Here is a 14,136-nt window from a genome sequence, read left to right as displayed (position 1 = left end):
CTAATCACAACTTCTGTCTGATTTGGTTGCCAATCAGAGGTTCCCATGTTGCTCCTCAAGCTTGGTTAATTTGCTCAAGCAGCTCACAAACTCAAGGAAATACTTTACCAGCTTATTAAAGGATATTGTAAAGGATCCAGATGAAGAACAAGATGAATAAATAAGTAAGGTGAAGCCTAGGAGGGTCCTGAGTGCAGGAGCTTCTGTTCCTTTGGAGCTGGGGTGCACCACCCTCCAAATCAGCAATGTTCACCCACCTGAAAGCTCCTGAACCCATACTTCAGGGATTTTGTGGAGGCTTCCTCAGGCAGGCATGATCAGTTATTAACTCCATGTTCAGTCCTTTCCCCCTCTCTAGAAAAGGGGGTGAAGGTAGAGGAAATGGCTAAAAATTCTAAGCTTCTAATTATGGCTTGGTCTTTCTGATGACTAGGCCCCATGCAGGAACCATCCAAGAGTCCACCCAGAATTCCCTCACTAGAACAAAAGATGCTCCTACTGCTCTTATCACTCTTATCCAAAAGTCATAGGCACAGACCTGTATATCTATGTTCTGTTATCTTGCAATAAATAAGTCAATTTCACATGGATCTACCCTTACAATGCCATTAGCCCAATCATTTTATCTCTGTACAAGTTATATTTTAGTGATGAGTCAGGGTTTCTTTCAAAGGCAGCACTTAAGGAACACTCTAGAACTTGCTTTTGCTAAATGAGTCTTTAAATAATATCCATGTTTTCAAACACATTCCATTGCTTTGTCCATAGTGTCATGCATACTTTGTTACAATTGATCTAGCTCATTACTTATAAGTTTTTTCAATAAATTCCAGGAGTACAAATTTTTTTCAGAGAAACAAAATAAGTTACTCTAGCCCTGTTTTCTCTTTGTATATAAATAAGGTATTTTAACTGTAAAGGTATTTAAAGTTTTTATTAAATCAGATGAGGTAAAATTATCCAAGTTATATCAACTACAGGGGAAAAAAGAAATTTTCAATGATATCTGTTCTAAAATCTGACTTTCATCTAGAAAGCCACTGGGTGAAGACTGGGGTGGTTATAGCTGCTCTTAGTGGGTTATTGGGAATTGGCATAAGCACCATCCCCCCACCAGAGAGCCTGACCCAATAAATATTTGTTGAAAGAATGAGTAAATCAAGGTACAAATGCTAGACTTTCCTGAATTAGAGCCTCTAAGAAGATAAAACCTTTAGTAGACAAACAGGCAATACTATTTAATAAGACCTTCTAAGGAAAGATATTTAATTTCAAATACTGTTCTGCTCATTCCTGTTTTTGAATAAAAATAAGAAGTTATTGTATTGGAGAATTTTAAAAGATATGACTAATCTCAAGGATGAAGGATAGTCCTGAAGAGTTTTAAGATGAGATCAAGTTATAAACACACTTCCCCAGGTACTCTGTGCTCTCTTAGATAATATAAAAAGCTGCAAACAGATACAGAGCTGAAGACGGTATTCAACTCTTGCCTGGATGAAGAAAAACAGCAACACACAACCCTACTAATACCCATTTACCCAAGCATAGTAACCCAGCGATGTCCAGGATACTAATCTTGTCCAGTGCTTTATCATCATCACCATACAATGGCTTTGGATTAAATTCAAATGCAGCAAGCATTCCCGTCCATGAACAGTACCATCCAGCTATGAATGAAGCAAGATCTTCTTCAGATTGTTACAGAAGTCTAAATAAAAGCCTAAGCTACCCAAATAGAAGCATCATTTCTCAGTTCTCCTTACACTGGACATCAGGGAGGGCCTTGTGGTTCTCTTAATGCTAACTTTTTGGTGCTGTATAAACATGGGTATAGTATCTGCATATAGTATCTGAAGGTATCCTATGTCTGAAGCACCAACCAGAAGTGTTGTCTCTGACACAGGACTAATGAATTTGATATAGGCATGGATTTGCTCTCTTGAAGAGATATGCACAGGTGACAAGAAAGCTAAGTGGTTATCAGTACTTTTTCTGAAATAGAAGCAGAATTCACTAGTTCTCTGGGTTCAGAGGAAGAAAGGTTGGAACACATGCTTTGCTCCTAGTTCTTTCATTTTACTAATTTTTCTAATTGCTTCTAATTCTTTCATTTTACTGGAAATATTGACTAATAAATGCTATATTGTTTTAAAGTAGCTATTTGGAACCAACAGATAGATGAGATCATCAAGTTTATGAGTCACAGGATAAACAAAATTGAAAGGAAAGACAGGGAAGCACTACTGGAACTTAAAAGTGTGGGCTAGGCAGTGGAAGAGAATCAGAGTCATGGTTCTGCCACTTCTGAGTTCAATGGCCAACAGCTAGCTGCTTAACTGTCTGACTTTCCCTTTCAATGTCTACCAGGTGGAGGTAAAACTATCTACTGTAAAGAGTAGTTATATGGTATAAACAAGGTAAAGTATGCCTACTGTCTGGCATACAAAGCAGGGATCTACCCATGCGAAAAGGAATGCTGTTGATGAATCAGGCAAATGTGCAGTGTTTGGGCTAAATGTCTGTGTCAGTTCCTGAGAGTGGAAAGAACTGTAAGATGAACCATTTCAGCAGACTCACCAGCAACTGGTTTTCAACTTCTAAGAACTATACTTTGTTAGGTACTCATGAAATTTGTTGAAACTACTAGCAGTCATATCCAACTGGCAACTGTGGGGATGAACAGTTGGTAAGAAAGAGTTTTTGTATCTATGCCCTCATCTTTTCCAGGCATTTTGTTGCCAGTAACAATAAGTTCTTCATGTCCTTTTCGTCTGTGTTTACATTTATCAATGTTGAACTAATAAGCAAATGGAAGGGGAGATCTGACAGAAGTATGGTTTTTCTCATCTTCTATCCTCTCTATGTACACAGATACACGCACAGACGCATAACCCCCTCAGAGATATACACTGTCAGACACATGTACACAGCTACCTATGAGACTGTCTTCCTCAATATATAATCTCATTTAAATTATAAGGAGCTAAAGGGGCTCTCAAAGGTCCAACTAGTCAAAGCTATGGTTTTTCCAGTAGTCATGTATGGACATGAGAGTTAGACTATAAAGAAAGCTGAGTGCCGAAGAATTGATGCTTTTGAAATGTGTTGGAGAAGACTCTTCTTTTTCTTTTAAAGTTTAAATTAATTAATTTATTTTAATTAGAGGCTAATTACTTTATAATATTGTAGTGACTTTTGCCATACATTGACATGAATCCGCCATGGGTGTACATGTGTCCCCATTCTGAACCCCCCTCCCACCTCCCTCCCCATCCCATCCCTCTGGGTCATCCCAGTACACCGGCCCTGAGCACCCTGTCTCATGCATTGAACCTGGACTGGCAATCTATTTCACGTATGGTAATATACACATTTCAATGCTATTCTCTCAAATCATCCCACCGTCGCCTTCTCCCACAGAGTCCAAAAGTCTGTTCTTTACATCTGTGTCTCTTTTGCTGTCTCGCATATAGGGTCATTGTTACAATCTTTCTAAATTCCATATAAATGCTTTAATATGCTGTATTGGTATTTTTCTTTCTGACTTACTTCACTCTGTACAATAGGCTCCAGTTTCATCCACCTCATTAGAACTGATTCAAATGCATTCTTTTTAATAGCTGAGTAATATTCCATGGTGTATATGTACCACAGCTTTCTTATCCATTCATCTGCTAATGGACATCTAGGCTGCTTCCATGTCCTAGCTATTGTAAACAGTGCTGCAATGAATATTGGGGTACATGTGTCTCTTTCAATTCCGGTTTCCGTGGTGTGTATACCCAGCAGTGGGATTGCTGGGTCATATGGCAGTTCTATTTCCAGTTTTTTAAGGAATCTCCACACTGTTCTCCATAATGGCTGTACTAGTTTGCATTCCCACCAACAGTGTAAGAGGGTTCCCTTTTCTCCACACCCTCTCCAGCATTTATTGTTTATAGACTTTTTGATAACAGCCATTCTGATCAGCATGAGATGGTACCTCATTGTGGTTTTGATTTGTATTTCTCTGATAATGGAGAAGACTCGAGAGTCCCTTGGACTGCAAGAAGATCCAACCAGTCTATCCTAAAGGAAATAAGTCCTGAATATTCATTGAAAGGACTGATGCTGAAGCTGAAACTACAGCACTTTGGCCAAAGACCCTGATGCTGGGAAAGATTGAAGGTGGGAGAAGAAGGAGACAACAGAAGATAAGATGGTTGGATGGCATCACTGACTCAATGGATATGAGTTTAAGTAAACTCCAGGAGTTGGTGATGGACAGGGAAGCCTGGCATGCTGCAGTCCATGGGGTTGCAAAGAGTTGGACATGACTGAGTGACTGAACTGAACTGACTGACAGGGGCTCTCAAATGATTTCCATAAGAATATGAGATACACTTGATTTTACACATCTATAGATCAAATTCTAAAACAGATTTATGAAAAATTTTTGGAATCTAGCTCCACATTTGTTCCTATATGACATTAGTTTGTGCTGCTCTACACACAGATGTACATCAGATATCTTGCAACTTACTTGACTTAATAATTTTTTTCTAGCTATCAGGACTGTCAGCATGAGAATGTTCTGTTTAAAATATGGCAACTTGGTAGCTCATTTTAATAAAATAATAGATCTATATCTATATTCTATATTTGGGCAATAAGACTATTTGGGGGAGGGAACAAACCTACATTTCACTTACGATGCAAGACAGTGAAAATATGGCAGGGAAACAAAGAAGACAGAGTGCTCTCCTATAGGGAGTAGAGGCAATGGAATGAGGTGGAGCCGACCGCAATCGAGTGAGCAATGTTGCTGACAGTGACTCTCACACGAGTCACGCAGACCAGACAGACCACGGTTGGAAGGCAATACCTGAAGCACACAGTTTCCATATTTCTATGGTGACACAGAATCAAGATGTGAGGGCAGAACTTTAAAATAATAGTAAAAAGGAGTAAGAAGTAAACAAATCCAGTAAAATGCCATGTATTGTATCTGATCCATGATTTTACAAACCTCTCAGGAAAGTCCTATTCCTGCATTTAACTGCCATTGCATGTACACAGGGAAAAGAACATCTTGTGAACATTTTGGAGAAAATATCTTCCTATTGACATATATTCTATCAAGGGTGCCCTGGAAATACCCCTCACTGGCTCCTGTTCTGTGTTGCCTCATCTCAGGGATTTCGGTGCATGCAGCAATTGTGTGCCCAGCATCGTGCATCCTGCCTTGCCTGGCGCATTACTCTACATACAAGCTTGCTTTCTAATGCTTCAGGGGGAAATTTACTCCACCTTCATTCAGTTCTTCATTTGCCTTGAAAACACAAATGTTGATGGTGAATGCAGGAAAGACTGGCAAATGGGAATGATCTTACAGACCAAGCTGCAGTTAATGGGCCAAAATCAACACACTGAGAGGACTAAATGAGATAATGTCTGTGAAAGTGCTTATAAACTAAGGCACACGAACAACTGTTCTGAAGATAGAGTTGGTGAAACTTCAGAGACGCAAATGCAAATCCTTGCATCCACGTTACAATAAAGCCATTGTATAAGTGTCAGATGAGGGAGATTTGGCTGGAGAATATTTCAATAGAAACCAGGAGTCTGACTGGGCTGTTGGAAAAACTTAGGTAATCTGCAATTACAGGTCGGCAGATCACATCTGGCTGCAGTGTTTATTTCTGGGAGCCGCGTTTTAAGAGCTATGGGCAAACTGAACCCCAGCCCCCTCACAGAAGAGAAGGACCACGTTAATAGGTTGGAAACCCTATCACATGAAGAATGGTTGAACAAGATGGAAATAAACAACTCTTCAAATATCTGAAGAGAAAAAAGTTGAAGTATGAAAGAACAGAACATACCTGGGCTAGAAGTTATTTAGAGGAAGATTTTAATACAGGAAAAAACTTTCTAACCATGAAACCATGAGCATGTTTCAGGATAACGTTTCAACGTGGAGGAGCCTAACACTATGTTGGAAATGCTCTCAAACGGTATCGCAGGAATGAGACATTAAAAAAGAGCTCGGTAAGGCAGTCTTTACTTCCGCAGAAGGGTGCCCTACAGACAAGCAAGCACACGGAGTAGGAAGGCTGCTAGGTTTTTATCTCTAAGACGCAGGTTCCCCTGACCCATGCCAGGTTCCTCATAGGCTGAGGACTACAAAGTCACAATCTTCCCCGAATGTCGCCTACATTTTATTGATCAATGGGGGCTATGAGTAATATGTGCAAACTCCTGAGTGGATGATTTATATTAACTATTTTCCCCACCTCTTTAGTTCTTTGCACATGTCCAGGGTAAAGCTCGCAAAGCCAGCCAAATTGTTCTTAGCAGGAAGAGGAACCAGGAAGGGAAGAGAACAAAGGACTGACAACAAGCCATCATCTTAGGAATCTTACCCTCCTATTTAACTATTTTTAAAAAATGAATATGAATCACTTCTTTATTTCTTACATCTTCTTCTTTGATAGAAAAGACCATATTTTTCTTACACACTATAACAGTATCAGAGTACAGACAAGGAGAAAGTAACTTCAGAAAATCCTAACAGCCCTACTCTAGATAGAAAAAAAAGTTAGTATTTGGCATGTGTCCTTTTGGTTTTTATGTGTGTAGCCAACTTTTTCACTCTCCTCTTTCACTTTCATCAAGAGGCTTTTTAGTTCCTCTTCACTTTCTGCCATAAGGGTGGTGTCATCTGCATATCTGAGGTTATTGATATTTCTCCCTGCAATCTTGATTCCAGCTTGTGCTTCATCCAGCCCGGCATTTCTCATGATGTACTTGTACTCTGCATATAAGTTAAATAAGCAGGGTGACAATATACAGCCTTGATGTACTCCTTTTCCTATTTGGAACCAGTTTGTTGGTCCACAAAGGTCCATCTAGTCAAGGCTATGGTTTTTCCAGTGGTCATGTATGGATGTGAGAGTTGGACTGTGAAGAAAGCTGAGTGCCAAAAAATTTATGCTTTTGAACTGTGGTGTTGGAAAAGACTCTTGAGAGTCCCTTGGACTGCAAGGAGATCCAACCAGTCCATCCTAAAGGAGATCAATCCTGGATGTTCATTGGAAGGTCTGATGCTGAAGCTGAAACTCCAATACTTTGGCCACCTCATATGAAGAGCTGACTGATTGGATAAGACCCTGATGCTGGGAGGGGTTGGGGGCAGGAGGAGAAGGGGATGACAGAGGATGAGATGTCTGGATGGCAACACCGACTCGATGGACATGAGTTTGAGTAAACTCCAGGAGTTGGTGATGGACAGGGAGGCCTGGTGTGCTGCGATTCATGGGGTCACAAAGAGTTGGACATGACTGAGTGACTGAACTGAACTGAACTGAACTGATGTGTGGTTCTTCACGGGAAAACACTTACAAACACACATACACACATGCATAAAAAGGCCATATAACACATACAATCCAGGAAGCTGAAATTTTTACTCCAGTTAACATGATAATCTTTCTGTACCTTGAGATTTATCTTTTAAAGTGACTGTATAGTATTTCCTTACATTATTATATCATTATATTTTTAAACAACATTTGTGGTTTTTTTGAATTTTTCACCTTTTTAAGAAGCACTGTGTTGAATGTTCTTATAGATCAACTTTATACATCCATTGACAATTCCTTTGGGTAATATCCTAGCAGTTCATATCAAAAGATATGAGCTGTTTAAGACTTTGGATACAGATTGCCAAACTGCCGTCTAAAAGATTATATCAATTTCTGTTTCCAGTTATGGTAGGGTGGGGGTGGGGGCGGGGGGGGGGCAGGGAATTGAACTAAAGAAAGGGACTGAAGTGATAATCATCTTTTAGAGAAATTTTGGAAAAGTTTCCTGAATTTCCATGATGGTTGATATAATGCAAAAGCACTAAATATTATATCACAAAATATCAAGCAGCTAAAAATATGATCAATATCTCTTTTTTGAGTTTATATATGTTTGTCCACATAACATTCTTAAAAATATTGAGCTTCAGTCTTATTATTTCAGTCCCTTTTGTAGGTCCCTGAAGTTTCACCACTGTAATCATCTGAGAGTAGATTCAGGTTAGATTGCCTATATATCTGAAGGTACCATTGAGTGTTTCATAAAGACAACTCTAGTATAAAATAAATCATAAAATCTTTGTACAGTCTCTGATTGACCTAAATACAGTTATGAACAATAACAAAAATTTATATCTAGCACCAAACATGTATCACATAGCTGATCAATGGGCACATGCTGAATGAATACATGAATGATTAAATTAGTATTTTTATTAATACTTGAGATGTGGACACTTATGTTCGTATGATTGTGTTTTTGAAAGTAAAAAAAAATTCTCTCGTATAAAATGAAATGAAATGTATTAGTATTTGATTATATTCCATAAGAAGCTAAGGTGGTTATTTAGCTATCTGAGCAAATTTGAAAGACATTGATTCAACCACTAATAGGCAAACAACAGTTGTCCTTCTAGTTCCTTTAAGAGATAATGAACGTTACAGATTTTAAAGAAGAAATCAAGGAACCAACACATTTGGAGGGATAAAAGTAGATAAAAGATTGTAGTCTCAAGGAAATTAAATTGAAAAGAGATCTTTGGTTTACACAGTAGCTATGATAGCAATGAATGTATATAGATAAGAAATACTCACTCTTCTTAGTTCTTAAAATCAAATTAATTTACTTCTACTTCTGGATTTACTGTCCTCCCTGAAACATCCAGAAAAGCAAGATAAAAATACTTGAAAAAATGATTTTCAAGATATTGGATGCTAGGCAGCACATGTCAGTGATTCCTAAGAGATAAGGAACAAGCACGATGAGCCCAACTCAGTATATTCTGGGCTGTATGTGATACAGGCAGAGCCTGAGAGCCCTTATGTTGAAGAAATACAGCATAGAACCCAGGGAGACAGAGAGGCCAGAGTCACAGAGCGACAGAGAGGAGACAGTTGAGTAGAGAGGCCTAGAGATCTGCAGCCCTCACTCATGCATTCTGCAGAGTAAGATAAGTACCAAGACTGGAGATAAAAGTGTCCAGAAGGATTAGAAGGACCAGGACTTCATGCTCCCACAGGGCTAAGAAGAGAAGCTTCTCCACAAGGCAAAGAGCATTCAGAAGAGTCTTGCATTTGTATCAAGGAATAATTAGCCCAAGTCTCAACAATGCTTCACTCAACCCAACACCTCTTAAGATCAACACTCACCTTCCCCCAAATCAAATTTTTCCAAGTAACAAAGTTCAAGGTTTATAGAAATATGAAAGCATATAACACCCAACAAGTTAAAATTTGCAAAATATGACATTAAAGATTACCAGGAATGAAAGAAGAAAGAAAATATGACCAATAACGAGGGTGAAAAATAATCAAAACCAACCTAGAACTGACACAGATAATAGAATTACAAGATTTAAAAAAAATTAAAAGAGTAATTATAGCTGATTGTTGATGTTTAAACCATTAAGTAGTGACATGGAAGATATAAAATGAGTCCCAAATTTCGACAGGTGAACTCCATAATGAGTAAGAAAAAATACACTCTGGAGAGAACTAACAGCAATTAGTCATTACAGAAGAAAAAAATCAGAAATCCAAAGACATAGTAATGGAAACTATCTAATCTGAAAAGCAGATAAAAAATGTTTTTGTTAACTGAAAAGATTGCCAGTGAATTTAGGGCAACTTTTAATAACATAATATAATATAGTTAGAGTCCCCAGTGAGAGGCAAGAGAAAGAGAGGCAGAAAAAAAATGGAAGAAATAATGAGTGTAAAAATATATAAATTTTATATAGATATTTCTGTTATTGACTTTTAATTTAATTCCATCATGGTTAGACAGCATAGTTTGTGTGACTCAGATCTTTTATATTTATTGAGACATATTATGGCTTACCCAGAGTAGGTCTTTCTTGGTAAATGTTGTCTAAAATAATATGCAGTCTGCTCTTTGGGGGTATAGCCTTCTATGAATGTCAAGTAGGTCAACTCTATTTTTGGTGGTTTCAAGTTTTCCATATTTATTTGTATATTACATGATCTCTTTGTAAAAAATGCAATAGAATCTATGAGAAAGCTATTAGAACTAAAACATGAATTTAGGAAGGTTGAATGACACCAGATCAATATAAAAATAAATCATATTTCTATATACTGGTAATAAATGATAAGATATTTAAACTTAAAAACCAATACTAGGTACAATAGCATCAAAAATACTAAATACTTAAAGATAAATTGTACTAAAGATGCATGAGACCTGTACACTGAAAACTACAAAACACTGCTGAGAGAAATTTTACAAGGCCTAAACAAATAATAGTTTATTCATAGGTTAAAGTACTCAATATTGTTAAAATGCCAATTCACAAATATCTATAGGTTCAGTGCAATCTTATTAGGCATCTCTGTAGAAATATATAAGTTGATTCCAAAAATCATATGGAAATGCTATATGGAAATTCACATGGAAAAGTCAAAGGATCTAGGATAACCACATCAACTTTGTAAAAGAACAAAGTTGGGAGACTAAAACAGCCTGATTTCAAAATTTATAATAAAACTATAATTAAAAAGGCAATGTAGCATCAGCATCTAAATGACCAAATAGATCAATGAAACATAACAGAGACTAGAAACATGTGTGTTCATATATACATGGACAAATGATTTTTGACCAAGACACTAAGGTGATTTTATATAAAATGAACCAGTCTTTTCAACAAACAAAGCTCGAACAATTGAATATCCATACACAAAAAGTGCATAAAATAAACCTTGACAAATACCTTTTATCATATATCAAAATAACTCAAAATGGATCATAGTCCTATTTTTAAACCTAAAACTATGCAACTTCTAGTACAAAAAAGGAGAAAATATTTGTGATGTTTCTCACCTTTGATTAGTCAAAAAATTGTTAGATATAAGGCTAAAAACAAAATCCATAAGAGAAAAAAATAATCTGTACGTCTTCAAAGTTAAAAACTGCTCCTCTTTGGAAGATTCTGACAGGAAACTGAAAACACATAGACCAGGAGGCAATATTTGCAAATCACATATCTGATAATGGACACGACATCTACAGGAGCTTCTGTAGTGTCCAGTTAAGAATATATCTAGAGTTATGCTACCTATGACTGTTTGTGTATAATTCTTTGCATGTTTTTAAATTACTTCATGTTTTTAAATCATTTCTAAATGATTCAATTATTTTATCTGTAAAAACAGGAAATTTAGAATCCCTAGTCAAAGATTGTTGTGAGGACTCAATGCATTAATTAATGTAGAGCTCATAGGCTAGTATCTTCCCTGGGGGCTCAGATGGTAAAGAATCCTCCTGCAATGCAGGAGACCTGGGTTGGGAAGATCCCCTGGAGGAGGGCATGGCAATCCACTCCAGTATTCTTGCCTGGAGAATTCCGTGGACAGAGGAGCCTGGAGGGCTACAGTCCATGGGGTCGCAGAGAGTTGGACACGACTGAGCGATTAAACACACAGCCCAGCATGGTCACTTTCACTGTTAAGTGGCTCAGTTGTGTCTGACTCTGCAAACCCATGGACTACAGCCCACCAGGCTCCACTGTCCATGGGATTCTCCAGGCAAGAATACTGGAGTGGGTTGCCATTCTCTTCTCCAGGGGATCTTCCTGACCCAGGGATTGAACCAGGATCTCCTGCACTGTAGGAGGATTCTTTACAATTCGAGCCACCAGAGAAAGAACAAATAATGAGAGAGAAAACAAATCTATAATTATTTACCTGTATGATATGTGAAAGATTAGAATTACAGTCATCTCTAGTGGCACTCATACTTTTAAACATTGGCCTGAGAATTAGTTTCTGTCAAAATATAAGCAAGAAAACCTATTGTACTGACTCATTGGATGTAAATGAAATCTGCATACATGAAAAACATTTGTCTTATAAGAGTTAAAGCAAACAAATAGTCAAAAATTCTATTCTTTGCTATGACCATCATTTTTCTGGGTGGCTGAGAAATCACATGAAGAAAAGGAGAATCAAACATTTGCCTTCAAGTGAAGTTTAACCTAGGGTATAAGACAGCTAATCTTGGTCTCAAAAAGCAGATGTGTTGGGAAATAAATCCTGAACAGGAAAGCAAAATGTGATTCTATGAGTTTCTGCTTTTGCTAAGAGTTGACAAAAATGCATTATCTGTGATTAAAAAAAAAAATCAGGAAAAATTTCACACCTAATAAAAATGTTGGATTGACCAACTTTTAAACAATCTATTGACTTACCTATTAATAAAAGAGATCACAGATTTTTAAATAGCCTCTATGGTTCCTGATTTTATAAGTGATACACAGATTCAAAGTGCTTTACAGTTCTCCATATGAAAGCTGTAGGGAAGTAATGGCTCCCAGTGTGATAGTCACCATGTCCAGAGCCCACCTCACACATCCACTTCCAGGGTCCCTTTCAATTGAGCTGTAACACCACTGGGATTCATGTACCTTCCCAGTTGTCTTTGTAGTTAGTGGGTTTCTAATAGCACAAACATATTCATTCCGAGGAACAGAGCTATAAGTTGGCTATAAACTGAACAGAAGTTAAAAGAGAAATAACAGAAGTCTGTGGCACTTCAAAAGTCAATTTGGGAGAAGTATTAGATTGCTTTGGAACAGCTATATTTCCATATGCAACTGAATTTCAGCATGAGGCACTGTGCTGCTCAAAAGTGAAGATTGTGTCATACACTTCTGCACTGGAAAGCAATCCTCACATTAATTTCCAAGCTATTATTCACATATCTCTCATTATTTCTTATGAATTAGTCTGGACTAATTAGTCTGGATTAATTTCTTATGAATTAATCTCTTTTAAGCAGAAATGGAAACATTTTCAGGAACAGAGTTTGTGAATCTCTTGTTTACCTTGGAAAACTGGTATTGCAGTATCCAAGCAAACATAAACTACCCATGGCTCTCTTTGGGACCATTGCATACTATGCTCTTAAAAGCATTTACAACTGTTTGGAGATGGGATGGTGAGCTTTATAGCTCAGACATGCAAAGGAAGCACTCTCCTTCGGCATATAAAATGTCTAGACTCAGAAGGATGATCTCAGCCATCACAGCAGCCTGGCTTCTGCCAGGAAGTTTTTTCTTCAGCAGAGAGTGTCCTGTAGATGATATAACATCTCAAACCAAACCTAGCAGTGTGAATGGCAAACCAACAACATTCTTTTTGCTCAGATCTTGCATGTACTCATTCAAAACTGCAACTTACCAAATGTTTCCCACTTATCTATTAGATTGGTAAATATTTATTAAGCATCAAGTAAGTGCCAGGCACTACTATACAACAATGAATAGCACAATACCAACTCTCAAGGAGCTTAGGATCTATGGCAATGATTCTTAAGGGCAGGACTTTTTCTGACTAATGGAGGTTTATCTTATTCCTAAAGGTGTGTTTTCTTTTTTTTTTTTTTCCCCCTTTGTTTTTTAAAGAAGGAGACTTGTAGTGATGGAAATCAATGTATCAGGTTTACATCTTAGATCTCCAGAGAATGTTAGTGAGTCTTCAGATGGAGAGGTAAAACTTGCTCTATTCTGTCCATTTCCTGAGAAATAAGATAGAAAAGATGAGGAAGGGGCAGAAGACAAAGAGGGCCAGACCTCTTTGATGATTTGCATGTGGAAGAGTCCCTTTAGAACCTTCCCACCCCTTTGCATAAATATGCACTGAAGCCCAGTCTAGTTATAAGCGTCCAGCCTCCCCTTACTGGGTGTGAAGACTGAAGTCAGCATTGCAGAATCTGGTATTTCAAATTGGCAGAGATGGACAGGGAAGCCCCACAGAGGTTTCACAGCTGCTTGACTGTTGCTGAAGAAGTGACTCACTCACCTCAGAATGCGTTGCTAACTATGAGGTCAGCTTCAGAGCAATCAGCTAGAGCTCCAATGGGGGACATGAATTCTTCAGACATAAGAGAGAATCTTTCCAGTCAAACAGAAAAAGAGAAGCATGGCTAGAGAAAATAAAGTGAACTTTTACCAGAAGTTTATGAACAGAACCAATTCAGCAGGTCTAGGCAAGCTCCTTCTGACTTTGGGAGCTTGAATAAAATAAACATTTTTTTTTTTTTTTTGCCAAG

The 14,136-nt window shown here is 37.7% G+C and overlaps 1 long non-coding RNA gene across 1 annotated transcript in view; it reads right to left on the bottom strand.

Annotated features, from left to right (window-relative positions):
- LOC110152711 (uncharacterized) overlaps positions 1-13,854 on the bottom strand; it is a 55,529-nt gene extending 41,675 nt beyond the window's left edge. The window contains exon 1 of the long non-coding RNA XR_002318469.2: positions 13,765-13,854. This is a non-coding gene — a long non-coding RNA (uncharacterized lncRNA). The remainder of the gene's footprint in view (positions 1-13,764) is intronic.
- Positions 13,855-14,136: the final 282 nt, after the last annotated feature.

Source organism: Odocoileus virginianus, chromosome 14, assembly GCF_023699985.2.
Source record: "Odocoileus virginianus isolate 20LAN1187 ecotype Illinois chromosome 14, Ovbor_1.2, whole genome shotgun sequence".
NCBI classification, from domain to species: Eukaryota; Metazoa; Chordata; class Mammalia; order Artiodactyla; family Cervidae; genus Odocoileus; species Odocoileus virginianus.
This window is presented reverse-complemented; position numbering and strand designations above follow the sequence as displayed.